This window comes from Scylla paramamosain, chromosome 20 (genome assembly GCF_035594125.1).
Source record: "Scylla paramamosain isolate STU-SP2022 chromosome 20, ASM3559412v1, whole genome shotgun sequence".
Taxonomy (NCBI): Eukaryota; Metazoa; Arthropoda; class Malacostraca; order Decapoda; family Portunidae; genus Scylla; species Scylla paramamosain.
In genome coordinates, this window is record NC_087170.1 from 16,561,495 (window position 1) to 16,568,994 (window position 7,500).

At 47.5% G+C, this 7,500-nt stretch overlaps 1 protein-coding gene and 1 long non-coding RNA gene across 4 annotated transcripts in view; one reads left to right on the forward strand and one right to left on the reverse strand.

The window, feature by feature from the left end:
• The window catches only part of LOC135110484 (uncharacterized), a 107,581-nt gene that overhangs the window by 78,477 nt on the left and 21,604 nt on the right, over positions 1–7,500 (forward strand). The window contains exons 1-3 of one of the 3 annotated variants that reach the window (XR_010273293.1): positions 5,488–5,693; positions 6,292–6,401; positions 6,651–6,748. This is a non-coding gene — a long non-coding RNA (uncharacterized LOC135110484). Of the gene's footprint in view, positions 1–5,487; positions 5,694–5,722; positions 6,182–6,291; positions 6,402–6,650; positions 6,749–7,500 lie in introns of those variants that run through there. The other 2 variants (XR_010273292.1, XR_010273291.1) reach the window with 2 other exon arrangements.
• The window catches only part of LOC135110483 (QRFP-like peptide receptor), a 57,288-nt gene that overhangs the window by 5,821 nt on the left and 43,967 nt on the right, over positions 1–7,500 (reverse strand). The gene's annotated exons all lie outside the window — the stretch shown is intronic.

Below are 7,500 nucleotides of genomic sequence, written 5' to 3' on the forward strand. Positions count from 1 at the left end.
CGGGCGGACGCGTCGTGGCGAAGTTTCGCTTTCTTCCTCAGTCGCTCTGCCTTGGCGTCGCACTCATCAGCAGCGCGCTGCCACTGCTGAGCGTATGAGCGATGATGAGCCGGGACACAGGACCTCATAGGATGACCGAAGAGGACTTGTGCTGGTGATCGCCCTTCCGCCCTCGGAGTGTTGCGCAGTTCCAGCAACCCGCGAGCGAACGCATCCTCGTCCAGGTGTCCCTGCTGTGTGGTCGTGAGGATCAGCTTCTTCACGGACTTGACCGCTGCCTCGGCGTGACCATTGGAGCGTGGATAATGAGGTGAAGATACACGATGCTCCACCCCCCATCGAGCCAGGAAGCGCCGTACCGATGAAGAAGTGAACTGCGGTCCACCGTCAGTCCTCAGGAGAACAGGCACGCCCGTGTCGGCGAACACACCCCGAAGGACACGAACGAGCTGATCAGCCGATGCTGGACGTGAGCATGCAGACACGTGAGGCCACCCAGACAAGCGATCTACATACACGAGGTATGTACGGCCTGCTGCGTGGAAGTAGTCTGCAGAAACTGACTCAAACACCCTGCTGGGTGTGTCCGTGTCCTGCCAGAGAGGTTCGTTGGCTTGGCTTGGTAGGAGTGGACGGCATAGTGAGCATCCAGAAACGACGTTCTCAACGTCTCTGTCCATACCAGGCCAGTACACCGTTTGTCGGGCCCGTCGCTTGGTGCGCTCCATCCCCTGATGACTGTCATGGAGTCGCTCTAGTGTTTCTCGGCGGAGGCTGTGAGGAATAAGAAGCCTCGGCCCGTAAACCACCAGGTCGTCGTCTACGGCCAGCAGACTGCGCACCGGCCAGTACGTACGCAAGCGGTGATCGAGGTCGTGGCAATGATCAGGGAAGCCCTCGATGATGACGTTCTTGAGCAAGCAGTACTCCCCGTCTCTTGCTGCTGCGGCACGTACCATTTCCACAGTCTGATCCTGGAGTGGTGCTAAGCGGACGCCGTCCTCATTGGTGGCAGATAACGCTGAGATGACCGCTGAGTGGAGAGGGTCGAGGTCACCAGAAGTAGCAGCATCCTCTTCCTCCACTGGGTCCTGTACTGGAGCACGTGAGAGGGCGTCGGGCACACAGTGTGTCGATCCCTTTTGCCAGCTTGCTGTGAAAGAATACTGAGCAAGCTTCTCCCTCATGCGCTGCAGCCGCAGGTTCTCTATTTCTCCCAACAACTTGCTATTGAGGAGAGGTATCAGCGGGCGGTGGTCGAGCACTAGATCGAAGTGAGGAGTCCTTTCAGGTAGGTGCCACATTTCCTGACTGCCCAGACGATTGCAGCCATTTCCAACTCTATTACTGCATAGCGGCTCTCTGTGTCTGTAACAAATCTTGACCCGCATTGCACCATCTTCCACTGGTCACTGTGCTTCTGCAGGAGAACGAATCCAAATCCGTGCATCCTTGAGGCGTCAGTCTGTAGCATCGTTGGTAATGATGGGTCGAAGTATGCCAAGATAGGTGGGCTGACGAGACACTGTTTCACCTTCTCAAACGCCTCTTCATGGTTAGGAGACCAGCACCAACTGTTCTTCGGGCGTAAGAGATCTCTGAGGGTTGTGCAGCTGCAGCCACAGCAGGAGAAAAGCTTCCAAGCTGGTTTGTAAGACCCATGAATGATCGTAAGTCGGTGATGTGCTGTGGTCGTGGGAAGTCAGAGATTGCCTTAACTTTCTTTGAGTCTGTCGTGTAGCCTTGTCCAGAAACAGAGTAACCACAGTAATCTACCACTCTTTCCGCGAATGTAAACTTCTGTGGGTTGAGAGTGATGCCGTGCTGGTCACACCGCCGCACAATCTGAATGACATGGGCTAAGTGCGCACTGTAGGTGGAGTCATAGGCCAGGATGTCGTCCACGATCTTGATGGTGTTAGGTATGTCGCCGAGAGCTTGGTCTCCTCGACGGTTATACTCGTCTCCAGACGAGACGAGACCCATAACCGCTCGCCGAAACTTGTACCGACCCCAAGGTGTTATGAAGCAGGTTAAATCCTGGTCTTCTTCTCTAATGGGGACTTGAAAATACCCCATCTTGGCATCAAGAGTGGTGAACCAAACTGCTCCGGTCCCGATCGAGGCGATGGCGTCATGAGGTGAGCGCACTGGATACACGGGCCTCTTCACGTAACGGTTGAGTCGTGTCAGGTCAACACACAGCCTTACACCAGATGTCTTTTTTGGGACAGGCACGATGGGGTGGCACCATGCCGTAGGGTAGTCCACACTCTCGATGATTCCCTTGTTAAGCAGCTCTTCCAACTGGCTCTTAATTTCTTCACGCCAATTGTAAGGGATTGTACGAGATGCTGTTACGGCGAAGGGTCGAGCGTCGTCTGTCAACTCGATGGCCATGGATCCACCAGCCATTGCACGTAAACCTTCCTTTGCTTCGAAGACGCTGGGAAAGGCCTTGATCACAGCAGCAGCGTGCCCCGCACGCTGCTGTGGCGTTGGGTCGTAGGAATGAGGCCAGCTGATCACTTCTGTGGGCGTAGATAGAGGTGGCTGCGAGGCGGTCGGGTACTTGATGGAGCTGTTGCCGGTGTGCTGTTCTTCCCTGCGTAGCGGTCGGATTTGAGCCGGAAAATCTTCGGGGAGGATTCCGAGAGCGATGGAATCGTACCAGCTAAGCAGCGCCCCCTTCACCTCCTTCACCACGCTCACAACAGTCTCAGCTTCCCTGTCGCCCAGTTGCAAGTGCGACGAGAAAGTTCCTACACAGGTGAGGGGGTGATTACCGGCAGCATAAAGTCCATCACCATCAGCGGGCGCCAAGCTGGAGGGCGGGATTCAAGGAGTGTTGCCGTGTCGAGGCCAATAACGGTCGTTTCGGCCCCAGAGTCAGGAGTCCACGTAATCTTGTCTCTTCCAGCGGGATGTGTGGCGGTAATGAGCACCTGGGGCGCAGGTCGTGCCGTCACCGTCTTTGTGTATACGCCTGATAAGAGCTGGTATACACTGGCACTGGCTCCCCGCCTCGGGCCTGCACCGCGATGAGGAGAGACAGTTGAGGAACTCCTCGAAGCTCCTCGTCGTTTCCTCACTGTCTGCTGACATACACTCGCAAAATGCCCTCTTTTCCCGCAGTTACGACACACTTTATCTATTGCCTGGCATCCCCTTTTGTCACTGCGACAATCTTTGCCACAACGATAACAGCCCGTGGGGCTTGAGCCCCCGAAACTGCCCTTCCTGTAGTTCGAGACAGCGTTCACACCATGGCTCGAAGAGTGAGAGCCGCCCCTTAGTACTGCACTACACTGGTTAGCGCTCTCTGATGCTCTGCAAATATCTATGGCGTTTTCAAGGGTGAGTTTCTTGTTTTCCAGCATGCGTTTCAGAGCCACTTCGTCTCGTGTCCCAACGACAATTCTGTCACGCAGCTGATGGTTTATGCACTGGTCGCAAAAGTCACAGAAATTGGCGATTTCCTTTACAGCACATAAAAAGTCGTCAAAACCTTCTTGCGTTTCTTGCACGCGGGAGTAGAAGTCTCTTCTATCCATGATGATGTTGCGCTGGCTTCGCAGGTACTCACACATTGCATCGAGGATGGTTCTTAACTCCGCGTCTCTCGGTAAGCTTATCCCGTAGCGAAGTGTACGGGTCCACTCGTCGTCTAGGACAGCAGCGAGTGCCGCCCTCTGCTCAGCCAGGGAGAGACAGTCTATCCTGGCGAGGGTTACGTATCCTTCAAACTTATGGCGCCACGTGTCGAACTCACGTAAAGATGCTGACGCCGTTAAGTGAGGAATGATGGTGGCGGACGTCGGGAACCTCGCGCCCTGGGTAGACGTGCTGCGGGCTGTGGTTTCGCCTTCATTGCTCGCCGTGGTGCGACTGGGAGCTTGTGTCCCCACTCTCTCCAGCAGCTGGGTTAAACGCTCCTCGCGAGCCTGACTCTGCTCCGACTGTCGCGCTAGCAGAGCCTGACTCTGCTCCGACTGTCGCGCTAGCAGGGCAGCCAGCGCCTCCAACTGCTTCTCCATTCTGCGCCGTACCCACTGCAGCCTTGTCCTGATCCTACTCACTGCGCCATGTTCGACTCTTGACCAGCAGGGGCACAGGAAACGCAGGTAACAGTGCAGGTGTTTATTCACAGAAGGTGTGAACAGAAGGCTGGAGGTAGGTGATCTCCCGGCGCCAGGCCGCGCACTTCCACTTAACACTTATGACTGAAGCCTAGCTCGTTCACTCATACACGTATTCATGCCTCACACAAGTCTCGCTCATTCACTCGTTCACACAACTAGCTAACAACCACACAAAGAGAGAGAGAGAGAGAGAGAGAGAGAGAGAGAGAGAGAGAGAGAGAGAGAGGGTTGGGGAAGAGGACTTTAAAATGAAAATATGCATTTCTTGTTGTCGTTGTTGTTATTATTCTTATTGTATTTATTCCTATTATGATTGTAATTGTTTTCAATATACGTTCTATTGTTGTTATTTTAGTTTTCATTGTTATTATTAATTACCACCACCACCACCACCACCACTACCACCACCATCATCACCACCATCACCACCACAGTCACTCATCATTCATACCACTGCAAGAAACAAACATGCAGTAAATCTGTCCATAAAGTGCTCACACACACACACACACACACACACACACACACACACACACACACACACACACACACACACACACACACACAGTTTTCACCTTCATTATATATGTATAGAGTAGGAGAAGCATCTTCCTCATGCTTCCCTCCCTCCTTTCCCTCTTTCGATCTCCCACGACAGCTAATTAGAGCGAGCCGCATTCTCTCTCTCTCTCTCTCTCTCTCTCTCTCTCTCTCTCTCTCTCTCTCTCTCTCTCTCTCTCTCTCTCTCTCTCTCTCTCTCTCTCTCTCTCTCTCTCTCTCACTTGATTTTCTGAGACATTAACTTTTCGTTCATTCTTCTCTTCCCCCGAACCAAAAAAAAAAAAAAGAAAAGAAAAGAAAAAAGAAGAAAAAGGAAGAGTTTAGTTTAACCTTAAAACCTAATTTTTTTCCTCGTTTTCTCTTTTTTTTTTATTTCCAGAACACGATTTTGCGTTTGAAGTTAGACACGTTCACCGATCCTCTCTCTCTCTCTCTCTCTCTCTCTCTCTCTCTCTCTCTCTCTCTCTCTCTGTGTGTGTGTGTGTGTGTGTGTGTGTGTGTGTGTGTGTGTTTCATATATCTCAAAGAATGAAAAGAAATAACAGCCGGAGATGAGTTATGGTGTTTTTAATCTTCTCTTAGCACAAAATTATGACAACGAGAGAGTGAGAGCGAGAGAAGAGAGAGAGAGAGAGAGAGAGAGAGAGAGAGAGAGAGAGAGAGAGAGAGAGAGAGAGAGAGAGAATATACGCATGAATAATCACATAGAAAACAAAACAACAGTAACAGTACAGCCAACTAGCAAACGAGCCTTGAAAACAAACACCACGAATAAAAGACAACAAATTAATTAACCCCTTAAAAAAAACCCGATTAAAAAAAAGTTAACAGACATAAATAAACGATGAAAATATTAACTAACAAAGAAAGAAAATGCAGATACGTGCACGGTAGGAAAAAAACAAAGCGACAGAACGGACACCTAGCGGGCGATTACAAATGCAGTTAGTTGTATGGCGGGTGAAGGAGGCGGGAAGTCAGAACGGCCAGGTTTGTTTACGTTGTGCCAAATGGTTTAAAATGCGCAGGTGATCATTGGTGTGGACAGCGAGGCGAGTGAATGAAGTGACTGAAAGGAAGACGAGTGAAAGAATCAAGTGGAGGGTGAAGGAAGATTAAATACGAGGCGGTGATGGAGGTGGTAGGTAAGAAGGGGGTGAAAGGAAGGGATGATATGGTGGTGGTGGTGGTGGTGGTGGTGGTATTGCAAATCAGAAAGGACATGAAAGAGGAAATGGTGAAGCAAGAATAATTTTTTTGGCGTTAATATTATTGCCTTTTGCCTCCAGTCCACCATTCCTCCCTTCCCTCTACCCTTCCTTTCCTCCCTCCCCTCCCTCCCCCTTCCCTGCCTGCCTCCCTCCCTCCACTCCACCAGCGCGGCACATTGTCGGGAAAACAGTCCACTTACCTCCACCTCCCCGTTTACGATCGTTATGGTGAATATGAACAAGGACAACAAGGACAACGTGTCTTTGGTGAGTGTTATATTAATATTGGGTGCGTGTGTGTGTGTGCGCGTGTTGATAAGGGAACGCTGGTTATTATTGTAGTACTCGTCCCTTAACTGCCTATATTGCTCCATAAGGCTATAGCAGTGACGATAAACACAACATCAACAACAGCAGCATTCTGAGGACGGATTGGCACTACAAATCTCCTGTATCACGTTTTCTTCGCAAATGAGTCGCTTTGAAGGTACGTAAGTGGCATTATATAACAATTAGTTGCCGTTTACTTGTTACATTCTGTCTACATATATTTCTCGCTTTGAAGATTCACGTTATTTTTTTCACGTTATTCTTTACAAAGCGAGAGTCAGAGTTCATGATACTAAACTATTATTATTATTATTATTATTATTATTATTATTATTTTATGTAATCATTTTTATTTATTTATTTTTTTTTTCATTTATTTATTTTTTATTTTTTTTATTTTTTGCAGTGGTGGGTAGAGAGATGGACTGAGTGGGAATGCTGAAGGTTGTAATAAGTGTTTCGGATTTGCTTGAGTGCTTTAAGGAATGTATACGAGAGTGTTTGGTGAGTATTATTGCTGTTATTATTGCTACTATTACTTCTACTACTACTACTGATACTGCTACTGTTACTGTGACTATACTACTACTATTACTGCGACTATACTACTACTAACACTAATACTAATACTACTTCCATTGCTTCGAAAATTACTATGATACTACTACTACTACTACTACTACTACTACTACTACTACTACTATTACTAGCAGTCATAATAAAAGCACTTCCATTTCCAGACAAATTCATGTAGCGAAATAATTCAGGTAAAAATAAATAAAAAAAAAAAAGATGATGTAAGTATCTTATGTATTTTATTTGTTTATTTACTTATTTCAGTTCATTTATGTTGAACGAGAATTATTGTTATATGTTTTTCTATGGGAATTTTACATCGTCCGCTTTTATTTATTTATTTTTTTTGTTTATTTATTTATTTTATTTTATTTATTTATTTATTTCATTTATTTGTTTATTTTTATTTTATTTTTTTTATTTTTATTTATTTTTTGCTTTGTTTGTATGTTATTATGTGGATCATTTTGTTTGTTTTTAGTTCTGCAAATAGATGTAGATGAGATATGAAGATAAAAGGAAGTAGACATTGTTGTATTTTTGTATCGTATGTTTTATTTAAGTTGAATTACAACACATATACTTTTCTTTTTTCTTTTGTTTATTTATTTTGTGACCGTTTGTCAGCCTTTGGTAACACTTCGCACCTTGCTGGTTGCAATTACCTGTGCTTTTCTGTA